Source organism: Limulus polyphemus, unplaced genomic scaffold (genome assembly GCF_000517525.1).
Source record: "Limulus polyphemus unplaced genomic scaffold, Limulus_polyphemus-2.1.2 Scaffold104, whole genome shotgun sequence".
Lineage (NCBI taxonomy): Eukaryota > Metazoa > Arthropoda > Merostomata > Xiphosura > Limulidae > Limulus > Limulus polyphemus.
The window spans coordinates 102,723-119,137 of record NW_013665714.1 but is presented as its reverse complement, the minus strand read 5'-3'; the positions used below and the strand labels follow the sequence as shown (position 1 = coordinate 119,137).

The 16,415-nt window shown below is 31.7% G+C and overlaps 1 protein-coding gene across 3 annotated transcripts in view; it reads right to left on the bottom strand.

The window, feature by feature from the left end:
• The window catches only part of LOC106470397 (mucin-4-like), a 62,073-nt gene extending 47,626 nt beyond the window's left edge, over nucleotides 1–14,447 (bottom strand). For 2 of the 3 annotated variants that reach the window (XM_022399801.1, XM_022399793.1), the window contains exon 1: nucleotides 14,306–14,447. The gene's annotated coding sequence lies outside the window, so the exon portion shown is untranslated. Of the gene's footprint in view, nucleotides 1–14,279 lie in introns of all 3 variants that reach the window. The other variant, XM_022399808.1, reaches the window with a different exon arrangement.
• Between the last annotated feature and the right edge of the window lie 1,968 nt (nucleotides 14,448–16,415).

The window sequence follows — 16,415 nt, the reverse complement described above, 5'->3', positions numbered from 1 at the left end:
GCCAACTCTTGGGCTACTTTTTTACCAACGAATAGTGGGATTGACCATCACATTACAACGCCCCCTGACTGAAAGGGCGATCATGTTTGGTGGGACTGGGATTCGAACCCTCGACCTTCAGATTGCGAGTCAAGCGCCCTCTTTTCGGTCAGACAAGAGTAGCCCAAGAGATAGAAAGGGCGAGTATGTTTGGTGTGACAAGGATGTTCGTCATGGGAAAAGCGAAAGAGTTCAGGTACTTGGTCTTTCCGTTCTATTCTTTGTTTTCATTTATCCATTTGATTTCCCCCACTCACGAGTACCTCCAACTTGGAATTTATTTTCACGACAATTTTCAACACTTGGATATTAACTGTGCCATTATTTGGTAATTTTTAGTAACTTTCTACTAACTTGTAGATGAAGAATAGTGTAACTGTGAAAGTTAAAAAGATATTGCTTTAAATATAAGCTGCAAACTACGCTATCAAACAAGCATGAAATAAAATCATAATTATTCTACCATTAATGTGTTTTTAATCATTCATATATATATATGTATGTATGTGTACAAAATCGTTCAAATCCCTGAGTCCGAGGTATAAACACTTGAGTTTTCATGAATTTGCCAAAAAAAGTGTTTTACTCTTACATGTTATATTTATATTTCTAAATAGTATCGGAAAATAACACAGCAAACAATCAATATTCAGTAGGTCTTTCTCTAGTCTTAAAATATGATGACCTTGATCAGTAATAGGTGCTACTAATTCTTTAAAACTATTAATCAATATTTCTTTACACTCTTCCTGTAAAATGCCCCAAAGTTCAAGATGATTAGTTGACTTTTCTTCCACAACATTACCTTTCAACTGTTCCTACAGGTCTTCACTTGGATTAGTATCAATACTTTGGATTAGTCGTTTTGTTCTTCTCCAAATAGATTTAATTTAGTTGGACATTATGTTTTCGAAACCAGGGCAAGTTAAACGTCGTCCACTTGGTATTTTATGAGTAATCAGGATGTTCAAATCTGTTGTTGAATCATATTAATGATTAGTTTTGTCACAACTTCCCATTCCTACTCCAGGAACACATCCTCCCCTGTTATATATCACCACCATGTTTCACTGTTTTTATTAAACTGCCCAAGATCCCATTTCTATAAAGCTCAATCTTTGTTTGGTCATTCCATGGATAGCTTATTGTCTCATTCCTTTTTAACTGATTTTTTATGGTTCTCTAAAACGTTTAAACACATGTGAAGTATTATATTTCTTGCAGTAACTTTACTATATAAGCCACTTTCTTATACTCTTTCTCAAACACTTTTTATTGCTGATTCTAACTCCATGTGCTTCAGCATTGATTTCTGGGAGTGTTTTGAATCGATCTAATACTGAAATTCTACAAAAAAAACTATTTTCCTGTATGGGTGAGTTCCTTACTACACTTTAAACTCCTAGTTGTAGCAAAACGATTTAATGCTCTTTGAAAAGCACTTTCGAAGCACAAAGTGCTGTGCAATATGCCTTTGAGTTACGTAAAACAATATTTTTCTCGTTTTAAAATGTTTTGTTTTTCAGTTTTGTCCATATTGAACCTGAATAGGTCATTTGCTACAATTATTTCAATTAAATCAAGGGTGTAGCAACTTTAACTATAGATTTTTATTTACAAAATTGAATCTGGTCGGAATTCAAATCTAACATCAGTGATTTAAAACTGGCATATGAACTAAAAGTATTAACATGAAAAAACATAATTCCCATTTAATGCCGAATAATTCATGTACAATTATGTCATGAAGCGAATAACTATATTTATTATAAGCACATATCAATATGTGGATATGCCACATAGAGACATTGATAACGTTTTGCCAGCAGTTTTCCCATGTTCAATAAATTTATTTTAGAAAATACCTTCGTTTCCCCTGAATTGTTTTACTTGTGCTTATTGGTGTTTGTTGTTAAAGGCAGTTATATTATTTAAAAGGCGTGTAATCGACCGAGGGTATAAAGCAAGCCTTGGAGATTATTTACTGTTAGGTGTAAGGCTAACTTAATATCCCAAATGTGATTAAAATCTGTGATAGATTTTAAGACACACTTCATATCTTACTTTTCATATTGTAATAAGATTCGAAACATTACATACATTAGGTGGCTCGGATTAATTAAACAAAGTTATTTCGTGTTTAAAGTGTGTTTCGATTTACGAATGTATACGATGTAGCTTTTTCTCATTCGCATAATTAGTCTTACCTTAAAACCTTTGGTACTTACTTCGACATACAAAAACTAAGTACATATGTGTGGTAATAAACGTAGGTTTCATTCAGCTAGGTGTTATTAGCAAAATTAAACATTTTGCGTTTAATCAAATGAATACTTTTCGTATGTTATATACGTCGAAAACGTAACATGTTTAGCTAAACATGTGTGTACGCTCATGTTAACATGTTTTTTGCAACCGTAAAAAGTCCGTCGGTGTCAATAGCTTTTGTTCGGGAATGGTATTTTTAACTAATTATAATTTAATTAATATCTGAGTAAAACTGGTTCTTTCTGTAAGTGAAATTGCGTATGTTAAAATGTTGGAGTGGAAAATGAACTTATATTTTAAGACTGTACATCTTACGCTGTTATTTTCTACTTTATTTCACTGCGTACTTTAAATATTAATGAAATAAAAACTTCAAGGTTATTTTTTAAATATGATAGATCTGGCGATAAATTAAGTTTTATCCCATTTTTAAATATGATAGATCTGGCGATAAATTAAGTTTTATCCCATTTTTAAATATGATAGATCTGGCGATAAATTAAGTTTTATCCCATTTTTAAATATGATAGATCTGGCGATAAATTAAGTTTTATCACATTTATTTTCTGTAATTTTGACTCATCGATTTTGCTAAGTTTTGATAACCGACGTTCGTGTATCAATTTTTTTTTGCTTTTCGATAATTGAAATATTGTTTTTAAGACGTAATCAATGTTTTTCGCTAATTGCAAGCATATCGAATTACATTCCAGAAAAGTATTAAATGATAATCAAAATTTTAAATATTATAAGTATTATAGGTACTGCAAAGCAAAAGTCACTTCTATAAGATAACGTCAATCGTTCTACTTAGTTCACTGCTATTGACGGAAGTCATCTAATGGTCACTCAGGTGACCTGAAATACAGTTATCGACCTGCCTGTTCTATATAAATTGGTCTCACCATATTATCTAAGTTGTCACTTTGAAGTGAATCATTGAGTTTAAAGTGTTCCCGAATCATGGTTAGACCTCAAGAAAGATATTCAGATTTTCCATTCATGTGGAAAGTTATTTAAAAAAATGATCATTTGTCGATTATAGCAGTCCGTTTTGAGTTGGGTACAAGTGTCTCAAACCAGTTGTACATTGCTTGGACATCTCTACAAGTCGTACTATTGTCCTCAACACAAGCAGACGACTATTGTTAGTCGACCCTGACTACATGTTATCATAAGGTACCTTCTCTGAGACTGAATCTTATCTAAAAACTTCAGCCTAATAGGTTATAAGCCAACCCTAAACTTACACACGCTCATTTGGTCCCACAGAGAAGGTTGACTAAATGGAGTAGCCCTGTAGGCTCAACGAACTTTAGTTCCATTAAGCACGTGTGGGACGTTCTTAGAAAGACGTCACATCCTGTCAAGTACCTCCAGATACTAAATCTACCATAGGAGTTGTTATTTAGGAAGAGTGATCCAGTATAGCTCAGGACCTTATCGACATTCTGATTGCAACATTCAAGCCAAGTTGACCTGGTGAAAATTGTTATAAATTATAAAGATCTAAACACAGATCTACTAAGTTTTCATTTACGACCGTAATCACAAAAAAAACAACCATTTCAAATTACACGACGGATTATTGGATGCTTGATTTGTATATAAATAAACTGTCAGCAGTGATTGGCATTACAGTAGATTTTAGTTTTATCTTAGCTAAAATATTATAAATTCTAATTATTCTTTAATTTCTCTGTGTAGTATAGTTATAATGGAGTAGTTGTGAATTGTATAATTTCTGTAAAGCATGTCTGGCTTTTTTACTATTTTTTGTTTGTTTTTATTGATGTAAGAAAGTTGGAGAGTTGAGAGGAAGAAAAATCTGTTGCTTTTATGAAACTATTAACTCTTTAAGATATGTATATATATGAAAACAAGAAAATAAATAAGAGAGATTTGAAACCTACATCATAGCTTTTTCCATCTTCACCATCACTGTCAACAAACGTTCGTTATGTAAGAGAAGATTTTGTATTTTGTAGTCACGAAAACTAGTCTTAAGAAGTTCAGATTCTCTCTCTAGAAATTTATCGTAAGAGAATATAGGAACGTGAAAATCGTTTCTCGTTTCCATACACAAATCGACTCAGAAAAAAAAGAAATTCTGCTTTGAGATCAATTTACAAATACGTATCATTTTATGAAAGCCGAAACATATATCAATTTTTTTATTATCAGTTTTTAATTTCGCTTTTGTTTTAGAATTTTCGAGCAATGATACACAAGAGCTGTGTGTGTGTGCTTATGTGTCCTTAATTCTTAAGTGTTACTCAGTAGAGAGAAACGCCCACTGTCAACTCTTGAGTTTGTATTGTCTGGCCGAATAGCAGGATCTTACCGAACTATTATAGCCCACTCACGGCCCTATAGTGCAGAACCAGGTATGACGTAGTAGTTAACGTGCTCGTACTAAAAACCGAGGATTCATGATACGCGACTCTTTGCCGCAAAAACGTTCTCCAAGATTTGGAGCCGTGAGTGCGCTATAAGAATGACGGTCAAATTCTACTAACAGAGAGTTAACGGTAGAGGCTGTTGATTAGCTGCATTCTCTCTAATTTATAATTTCAAAATTAGGGACTTCTATGTTCAGATAACTCTAGCATAGCTTTGCGCGTTTTTGCGACGGCGCGATACGAATTAAAAACCTTTGGATTCGCAACATCTGGACGTGTTAACCAATAGTCCCTAGCCGACTAGTATTACTAGAGCGAAACTAAACACTCTTTGGTTATCTATAATGGACTAAAATAACATGTCTTCTCAGCTTAGCCTTCATAGACTTCGCGGGGTGTACAATTATAACGGCGTTATGTATGTATGCTTCTTGTTGCTTAAGTTAGTTTTAGTGTTCTCATGAAAAGGTTTGTGAGATTTTCTAAAATATTAATCTCCATAATTAATTGTGATAAAAAAAGAAAAATGGCAAATAACTTAGAAAATGTACATAATTATTATAATTGTTTCTGATTGGTCTGCATGTGGCCCCCTAATGGCACAGCAATATGTCTGCAGAATTACAACGTGGTGGGCAAAGCACATATAGCCCTTTGTGTAGCTTTGTGCTTAACTACAAACAAACATGTAAATGTGTGTTCTGCAAAAAAATATTTTTGGTTAAGACGATAATTTATAATCGTCCAACTGTAAATGTCAATAGGCGATATATACGTATGTACGTCATTAACACTTATGGGTAATACTAAAACATTTACCAACACATTTTTGCTTAATCGAATGACAAATACAGCATAACCAACATCAACAGAGAACGCTTTAAGACATTGTGCTGATTAATGAAGCAACATACATAATATTTCTCGATTCTAAAGTTTAAACTTTCTAATTGATCTTTTAATATATTACTTGAAACAACGCTCCACCTTAGCACTGCATTTTTAGCAATTAGCATTTGACCTAACCATCCCTTAAACCAAGATAATTTCTCAAATAACGAGTACAAATTAAAAACTTCACAAGAAGTCGGGCGAGGAATGAATTTAAGTTTTCGATTAATTCATTAAACTAGGAGTTATATTTAAAATCTTCACATAGTTGGAACGTGTACTTCGATTAGCAAGTGGTAACAACCTTGTTATTTTTTCATCGTATTGCATCTTGCCCAGTTCCGTATTTTAATTACTTACTAGTGAGTTAATTTAGAAACGACGATTAAAATTTAACTCCCTGTCATGCAACTAAGTTAATTACTTTAAGGCAGTAAAACCTAAAGTCATTAATCGCTAGTGTGATATGCTTTCATAACACGGCCTTATTTTTTATAAATCAATGTTAAAAGTTAGTTTTTATCGTGTATGTCTATATATCAGTGTAATGGGCACACTACGAGTATTAAGATAAACAGGAAATTAAATCTCTCTATTTAACATAAATGAAAAAAATGTAAATCAGCTATAAGGTTTAAGGAAATCAGCTAACATGAAAAATATCTTCATTTAAATAATACTTTACTGGCTTATACTGAGCCGGATTCTTACTTTTAAACTACTGGGGAAATACACATTTTAGACATATCTAGACACATTAAACAGTGAAAAGTACTTTATACAAAACAATTAACTAATTCTTACTCCACACCTCATTTTAATTACCTATAGTATAATGTAATTTGATATTAAATTTAACTTGATATTTCCGATCTGAAATTATTAGTGGTCAATTTCTATGGAAACTTTACCCTAACAGCATATGTTGAACTTTGGTGTGACCCCGAACCTGAAACCAAAAAATTCAACACTGTTTCAAACAGTAAATATGAGCAATTAAGAGTGTAAGACACAGAAGCTGTAATTTATAAATATTTGAAAAGAAAAGAAAATTTGAAGCTCAAATAAACTTATTAATCAATATTATATGTGAATATGCCTATAGAAAGTTAATATGCCTATTTTCACACCTAAATTCCTTCACAAAGAAGTCTTATAAGTAAATATCCCGTCTTCTTCTTTTAAACTAATACAGTAATGCCAAACTTCTTAAGTCCATTCTTATGTTTTAAATCTTATAAGCTTCAAAATGGGTCAGAATACTGTGGGTGCGTTATAAAAGTGTCAATCAGTCCCATAGTTAGATCAAAGACACTGATAAAGTACTAGTGGCGACGGGTGCTACTGCCAGGCTAGTCTTCCTCTGGTCCGCAGTGATCTCTGACCTGATCGTTTAGCTCACGTGCGCCAAAGGTGTTATTAAGGTTAAAAAATCGAAGTACCAATACCAAAAACAATACGTTATTTATTATAATAACATGTAAGTTGCATATCCAGCTATAAAGAAAGGATTTGTTTCTAACTAAAAAGTTATTAATTTAAATTCGACAGTCTTTGAACTGATGTATTGTTAATTCAGATAGTTAATTTGTTTTGTTTATAATAGAATAACTTGTGACCACTATGAATATCAAGAGTTTTTCAAGGAGTGTGAAACATGGAAACAGTAATGGTTACCCAGAGAAGTAAGTTAGAAGTACGTGTGGAAAGTGATAGAATATGAGACAAATGTAACAAAATTATTCACCTAATAAACGCAAACATAATAATAAAAATACGATATAGATAAATATAACGAATATTTATCTAGAAAACAGACAACTAAATGTTATTTATGATGAAAATGTGTGAATAAAATGGACTGGAAATAACAATACATGGAGGTGAATACGGATAATAAAATAAAACTGGAGACAAACAAATAGGAACTAAAATAAAAAGAGATGGCTAATAGATAAACACCACAAAGGTGACATTCGGGACAGAGTTTTGAAGAACAAAAGTGGTAGGAGAAATTATACTGGAAAATGAACATACGATAAATAGCAGATCAATGCAATTTAAAAAAAAATAGAATAATGATAGAAAATATGTAGAAAAATAAGGTGAACGAAAACGAAGACAGTGAATACTGAAATACATACAATTAAACATATAATCATAAAATATATATACGAGATAATCACAAATTGCCATTCTGACATCAGGATAAAAGGCTATATTATTGTTGCAACGTAATGGGTCCACTGGGATACAAAAATGTATTTATTATTGCAATAGGTTGTGGAAATGCTTTACTTCATTACAAGTATTGTAGAACTGAACATCTTATAGTAACAAAGTTCTAACTCTTAAAACTACAGAGAAAGTTTGGAACAAATGGCTGAAAGTTTTCAAAGTGAAAAGTTCTGAACGTGGTTAAACAGGATCTATTAAAGTAAACTCGTCTATTCAGTAAGTCACGTCAGGAAGTGCGTTAAAAACAGTACTATGACTTTCGCTGTTCAGAAACTCTAAGACTTCAAACATGAGCAGCAAAAGGAAAGCCAGAAGCCCAAGAAGAATTTCTTGCCTGGAGAAACATTTTTGGGGGAAGAATTGCATTGAAGGGTTCTTATCAAGCGCGGTTCAAAACAGTCTTTAGAGTCATAGCCTCAGGTGCCCATTTTCATGAGTAAAGTAATACTGCCTAAACAGTTATGAGCCTAGATGTGCAAGGCTACGCAGCTTATTTTTAGATTTCATGTTAGCATCAAAAGTTGTTTAATGAGATTTTGAAAGTACTCATAACTTTAATAAAGACATACATATATATATATATGTACCACGTGTAAGAAAACGTACATTTTTCAGTATAGACAACTTTATTGATCAGTTTTAAAAGTATAATCTAAAGTAAATTCGTTGCACAAGCTCACCATTCCGATAAAGTCCATTTTATGCTCCGAATCAAGCTAAGGTACAGGAAAATCTGTTCTCAACTTACGACAGTAATTAAAAGCCTTCACGTTAGTGAGCAACTTTTTTCCACAACAAGAATTCACCCTCCGAATCTAATTTCTTAGTAAAAAAGGAGACGATACTGGCGCGAATCGAGATGTTTAATTCGGCTTTATTAACTCAGATTTGATTATTGTAGATTTCACTAGCACATATTCATTTAGTTCAAGTCTATACAACTCGGGTTTAGGCTATAGCTATATGTAAATTAAATGTCATATGTCATTCGATCTATGTTAAAACATTATACTTAAAATTTTTGTAAAGAAATATACGCTTAGCACAAGGAATGCTATCAAACGTGAGCACTATATATATGTGTGTGTGTGTCGTATTATCATACATATACGTGATTGATATGCAACTATGAAGCAAACATTAGTATGTATTTTAAGCATGCATAATGTAGATTGTTATATAAATACTTAACTTTCCATTACTTTTCACTAAGGATCGACAAGTGTATAATGCTAAGTTAAAATGTGTTCTTATTATTAGGTATACAGATTTATCATGGTTTTGGCCTCATTAAAAAATTGTATTTTCACGAAAGTCCTAAATTTAAGAACGCCTTGTGCATATTAGGCAAAATGAATGTAGTTTTGAAAGGATTTTAGAGGGTTTCTCCTTTAAACACGTAAAAGTGCTTACCAACTAGCAAGTAAAGTTCACTCAGGACCCATTCGGTTGTGAAAGACTTAAGTATATGTATTTGAATTCAAATCCTTATAATTTTAGATTTTAAATGAAGTATGCCGAAATTTAATCAAGCATTATATAAGTAAGATAACATCAAAAATGGAGTCCTCAATTTAATTACAACATTCTGTAATACAGATTATTCCACGCTGTTTATCAAAAGAGAAGAATTTAATGCTATGTGATATATGAGAGCTTTATATAATTAGAAGCATAAGTATAAGTCGAAAATATTCGCTATCACCTACTATGTCATTCACAATTGGTTTCAGATAAACAACAAAACAAATGAAGAACGTAGAATTTTCTACGTCGTCTCCTTACAAATGGAGGCTCGAAAATGCGAATTTATCAGAGAAAGAGTTTTGGATGCTACTTCACCAAGGTAGGACCAGAATTATACTCATTTGGTAAAGTTCATTTACTCTGTTAAAACGTTGGTTAATTTTGGAATGTTAATCATTTATTTTCACGTTGAAATTAATACGAGTTATCGAAAAGAAGTACTGTACTTTGCAATAAAATACCTACTAAATCATATTCATGCAAAAACATCAGCTTTTCTTTATTATCCCCCTGCCCCCCCCCCAGTAGCACAGCGGTATGTATACGGACTTTCAACGCTAGAATCCGGGTTTCGATACCCGTGGTGTGCAAGACACAGATAGCACATTGTGTAGCTTTGTGCGTAATTACAAACAAACAATTATTGTTCTCTATCATAATGTTCTCACAAATCTTAATGGTAAAATACAAAAGTGCATTTTAGTGACATTTTACTCATTTTCTAATTGTTTTATACAAACTATAGAGTTTTCAGTTATGATGTTTAAACTTAATGTTATGAACCAAAATTAAAGTATAGATATTTCTTTTCCAATGATTACAAATCTCGATATTCAAAACTGTGGGGACTTATTTTTTCTATAAATTTCTGATCGTAATAGAATTAAGTGTAACATGGATTGTTTAACACTGTAACTTGTAATTGTTTTATAAAATATCTCTATAATAAATATGCTTATTAAAAGCGTAGGATGATAACTGTAAAATATCCACGATCTTTATTATTTGACGCATCTATAATATCTACAAAGAAAAATAAACATTAACTGAAACTTTTATAATTTCGTTCATTTGTCTCAAGAAAAATTATTTAAAACATCTGATTTTAAGCAGCAATACTGATATGACGAACAAAACTTTCAAGTGATTAAGATTTAAACAGGACTTATAAACGCTCGTTAATTATTATCTTCTGTGGTGCACTTTTACCATCAAGCCTAAGAAAATGATATCATCAATCAAAATCAAGATAAGATATCTGTTCTGTTTTGCAGAGGGTTTATTCTTTAGTATATAACTAGCATTATCACCTCAAACATCCTCCCATGACCAGTAGCGTTTGTTGTTAAAGGGTCTGAGGCAAAGAATAACCAACAGCAATACTTATACAAGATTTTTCATAATCCACATTAGCAGTTGTAAGTCTTTTTCCACAGTAGATAACCAACATCTTCAGATATGTAAGCGTCTCATATAAAGTATTAATAGCATCATAATTGTAATAAGCTTATCAGGTAGCATATAACCAGCATCTCCAATTATACAAGCCTCTTAGAAAATGTATAACCAATATTACCAGTTTATAAACAACTTCTTTAATCCCACAAGTCCTCGGATAGTATACAACCAACATTATATTTAACATATATAAGTCTCTCAATTAGTGCGCAATCAACTTCATTTCTGTACACCGTTAGCTAATGTCTACCGACGTTGTAAGTTGTATAAACCTTTCATATAGGGTATAACAAACATTGTCAGTTGATAAACCTCTCATAATCAAAATCATCAGTCGCAGAAATATGGAAATTAGTATATAACCAAAATCATCAATTGCATAAGTTTCCTTCAGTTGTATCAACCCTTCACATAAAGCATAACTAACATGGCGTATAAGTCTCTTTAGTGATTTGTAGCCAAAATCATTAGTTGTATTAAGTATGGTATAACCAACATCATTCTATATGTAATCTTCTCACGTAGTGGATAATCAGCATTACACGTTCTAGAAGCCTCTAGAAACTAATGTTATTTATTCTATAAATAACGTGTAACCTAAATATTTAGTTGTATAATCTGTCTTATATAGCATATAATCAGTAGTGTCAGTCTCTCGGATAGTGCATAAACAACACCTTTGCCTTTATTCGTGCCTCTCATATAACTCATAACAAGCATCGTCGATAGTATAAGCCTCTATAATAGTTATCCTTATAGACAATATAAAACCAACATTATCATATGTAGAAATTTCTTTGATATACTACTGTATAAGCCTCTATGATAGTGTAAAATATACATAGGAACCTTTTTGATATACTATTGTGTAAGCCTCTAAGATAATGCAAAATATACATAGAAACATCTATGATATATTATTGTATAAGCCTCTAAGATAATGTAAAATATACATAGAAACCTCTTTGATATATTATTGTGTAAGCCTCTAAGATAGTGTAAGATATACATAGAAACCTCCTTGATATATTATTGTATAAGCCTCTTAGAAAGTGTAAAATGTACATAGAAACATCTTTGATATCCTATTCTATAAGCTTTTTAGACGGCGTAAAATTTACATATATAGTTGATTAGTCTTCATACATAGGGTAAAAACCAACATCGTCAGTCGCATAAATATATTTGATATGCCATTGTATAAATTCTTATATGTTATTGTATAAGTTCTTAGATACTACATACAGCACATCTTCAGTTGTACTTATATTAATTTAAAAGAACAACTGAAGATTTGAAATAAATAAGCATCTAAGACTGTTTATAATTGGATTTGTTTGTTATACAATATCTCCGTCCGTTTTAATTATCTGTATGCTAACACAGAGCTCTTATTGTTCTTCCAGGTGGTGTATCAGCACAATCCCCTCTCAAGCGTTGTACAACAAGAAACGTTGCTAAATAACATTATTCAGATCTTCTATGCTAGTCTGTGGTGGCTGTATATAATCTAAAATGTTTTTACAAGTAGCAATGATGTAATCTAACGAGAAACGTGTATACTAAGGTTTGAAAAATATACATATTGGCATGAGAAGCTCATCAGATAAACAGTATAAGTTCTATATTTTAAGAGGCTTTCACAACAATCTTAATTAGCAGTAGTTCACCGTTTGAGAGGTTTGTACAATAAGTCTTTTCAACAGAACTTGGTCTAGAATCTCATGAGATAAACCTTATAAGTTCTAGAAGTACAGCTTTTGAGTGTATAGTGGATTTCCTCTCATCACAACATTTATACGTTCTAGGTTTTAAGAAGCTTTCTTTACAATATTAATTATAAGTAATTTGCTGTTTGAGACGTTTGTACAATAAATATTCTCATCAGAATTTGATTGGGAGGCTCATGAGATAAACCTTATAAGTTCTAGGTTTGAAGAAGTTTTCATAACAATATTAATTATCAGTAGTTCCCTGTTTGAGAGGTTTGTATAATAAGCCTCGTAAACAGAATTTGATTCAGAGGATTATGAAAGGAATATTGTTAACAATACACTGTAATTCAGGCTACAGTGAATGATTCGGTTTTGCAAGGGCAACATCTTAATATTAACAATTCTCGATATAAACTGTGCCATATATATATATACATCATGTTCATTGTTAAACCATTTTTCCGATGAAATACATAACATATATAACTTTTTTAACATCAATTCTATTCAGTGTATTATTAAAACGTATGTTGGTTAAATGATAAACTTTTTGCTAATTGGACCGTTTGCTTCGAAATTAGAATTACACTAGAAACCGGGTTTCGATACCTGTAATGGGTAGAGATTGTGTAGCCTTGTGCTTAACTACAAACAAAACAAAAAACAACTTTGTAATCGATACTAACGTCATCATCAGTGGCTTTCACACCCACACAGCATATATTTTACTTTACTTGGGTCTCACAAAAAACGTATTTGTATTTTATATACATATATGATATAAAATCATATTAATATTTAAAAAAACCTTACTTATGCAACCAACATTTATTTATTGTCCCTTAGATATAATTTTGCAAAATTATTATTATTAATATTACCTCTTCATGTTATTTTTTGTTTTATATATGTAAATAGGAAAACATAGATATATTTTGAATGTGATGATTGTCTTTTCCAAATAAACTTCATTTTAAGTTTAGGTATTCATACTCAAAATTAGAATATTGAGGAAGATTTTGTTACAGATAAAACTTAATAGTTAATGAATAAATAAATATATATATATATATATATATAGTAAATCTTCAAAGAAAAATAACAGCATAAATAATATTTGCACTTGACTATTTGTTGCTCAGCTCAAAGCAACGCAATAGATTTAATGTGCTGTACCACTGCAAGTATTGTACTCAGTATTTTAGAGTTATAAGCCCTTAAGCTTACCGCTCACTCACAGGGGGTCATAAACTCAGAAATATACATCTGAAATTATCCGTTATTCTAACTATTCAGTTTTTGTTTACACAATAAGTTTTAATTGCAGGACCATTTTAGTTTATGATAATCTGTGCTTTTAAATTCATAAAATACAGGCGTAAAAGATTTGTTTTCAGATGAAAAAACAATCTTCATAGAAAAGATCAAATACCTAAAGTTTGATCATTTGTTTACAACATTATGGGATTTCCTGGTTTAATTTTAGATACTGAATGCTATATTATGCGAAGTGTGAACATTGCACTTTAAATTATAAATATTTACTTTAAAAACCTTGTATCATAATAAACTTTATGCTTAAGTTTGCATTGTCATATATACTACGCTCCAAGTCCTTTAGTTACGTTACACACATAATGGAGCAATTCTGAAACTATCGAGTCTAAGCCTTACTATCCCTGCCACGTGGTTTATCTTTACGTTTTTTTACACCGAAACCGGATTTGTAGGTTAGGCTTACCTAACGTAATTGCATTCCTTACTTACTGTTTCGTCTTTCCTTCGGTGAGACGTCATAGAGGTTGGGAGAGCAAAGATGGGGTTGACACTAGCTTGGAAACGTGACAGCTCTTCATCTGATCTTCCGAGAGAATACTGGATCTTGAAGGGAGACAAGCAAGCATTTCAGCGGCTAGTAATACCGTCAGTCGGAGTAAGTACACAAACAGCAGTAGATGCGGAGGCTGAAGAGGTGACGAAACGGTTCTACTGGCTTCCGGGCGCCCTCTGTGATCCGCCTGTCAGTTAAGGAGACAACGCAGGCATCCAGTTTCCATGGTAACTCGTCATCCGGGGAGACGCTCCACAGAGTAAATTAAAGAATGATCTCGAATACATATCCTCAATTATAAAATTAGAACGAGGGAAAGTATGAGCATGTCAAAGGTTAAACGTCAATATAATACAACTTTGAGTTATTCTAGTATTTTCTTTGCTAACTATATAACTATATGGACAACCTACTAATAGTATTTAATTTACCTTTCCTCGTCTTAAGAGATAGTAAAGTCTAAGATGAACATCATTCATACTACCCGTGTTCGTAAAATTTATAAACTGAACTTTGGGATATAATATTTCTCCATAAATACTAAAAATGGTAAAAATAAAATAGCTTATAAACAATTCACTGAAATCCTCTGTGTATCAAATAGAAGCGTGGATTATCAAAAAGGACAGACAAATATTCTAGTTGTCTAATGCTAATTGCTATCGCTCAATACAATGATGTTCAGCGTGAATAGCGTTTTACAGGGGTAGACCTTGCAAATTATGAAATATGTCATTTGCATGAACTTCTGTCATGTAATAAAGCCAAGACTTATCAAGATATGAACTGAAGTGCCTCTAATATTAGGCTACATATCTATTAAAACACTATAAGTTTATAAAAGTCTCACTTACACTCGAATCTGCTTATATTTCTTTTCTATCTATTCAAGCGTAGATGTTGGGTTTGACAATCTTATAACGTGCGACTAAGTTTAACTTTGCTGTAAGTGGGAATAGAACGCTTCTTAAAACGTGAATTTTAGAAAGTTATGGTTTAAACCCCAAAAGCCAGCGAAATATTGAAAAAAAACAATAGGCTTAAACGTTCTTACAAAAACAATTTAACTGCAGATATTTTTCTTCATATTCCTCTTAATTTGTCTATTGCGGCTTGCAATCAGAAGTATGTAAAAATAGCATTTCACATATATTGTTTCCCACAAGCAGCTGTCCAGTAGGTTTCTCTTTCAGTCCCCGAACTCATCAGATAGGCCAAGCGATAAAAGACATAAAATTATATGAAACACTATTTAAGTATCCAGTATAATACTTTAAAATCTTAGCAATAAAAATAAGAATGTTACTAAAATACAATGGTCGAAGTTCCATCATTCGATCAGCGGTAATTTTACGGACTTACAACGTTAAAATCCTGGATTCGAATCCTCGCGGTACACAGAGTGCAGATAGCCTATTGTGTAGATTTGCACTAAAACGCATAAACAAATACTTGTTGATCATAATAAAGACTATTGGCATTAGGAAATAGTTAAAACACTATCATATTATCGTCAATAATTGTAAAAAATTTCGCAAAATCTACTCAACTCACAAATAAGATTAGATGACAACAATAACTTTTTTGCCAGTATTGTGCATTAATTATTTATAATTAACCGTGAAAGATAAAATTTAATTATCTGACGAAGTTTTTCCACAGAAAGTATATCATTAATAGTCTTTTTATGACTTATTCTCCTAAAAGTTTTCAAACCAGTGACTTATAATTATTGTAAGGATCTACAAAGTAAAACCTGTAAAACAAATACGAACTCATTTCTTTCATTGTGAGAAATGTTTTTTGATGTTGTTTTTTTTAAAAGCCGAGTTTTATCTGCCGTCTGATTGGTTTTTAATATCTTTCTTTATTTGAGCTAGGCCTATACTCTATTATCATTTATCATTTAGATATAACAATATCAACATGACCTTAATTCAACAGAAATATTCCAAGTTGCACTTATACTTGGATTATTCTAATATAATCTCACAGAGTACAAATACTATAAGTAAATTACTTGAAGTCGACTGAAAGAAAAGGAAA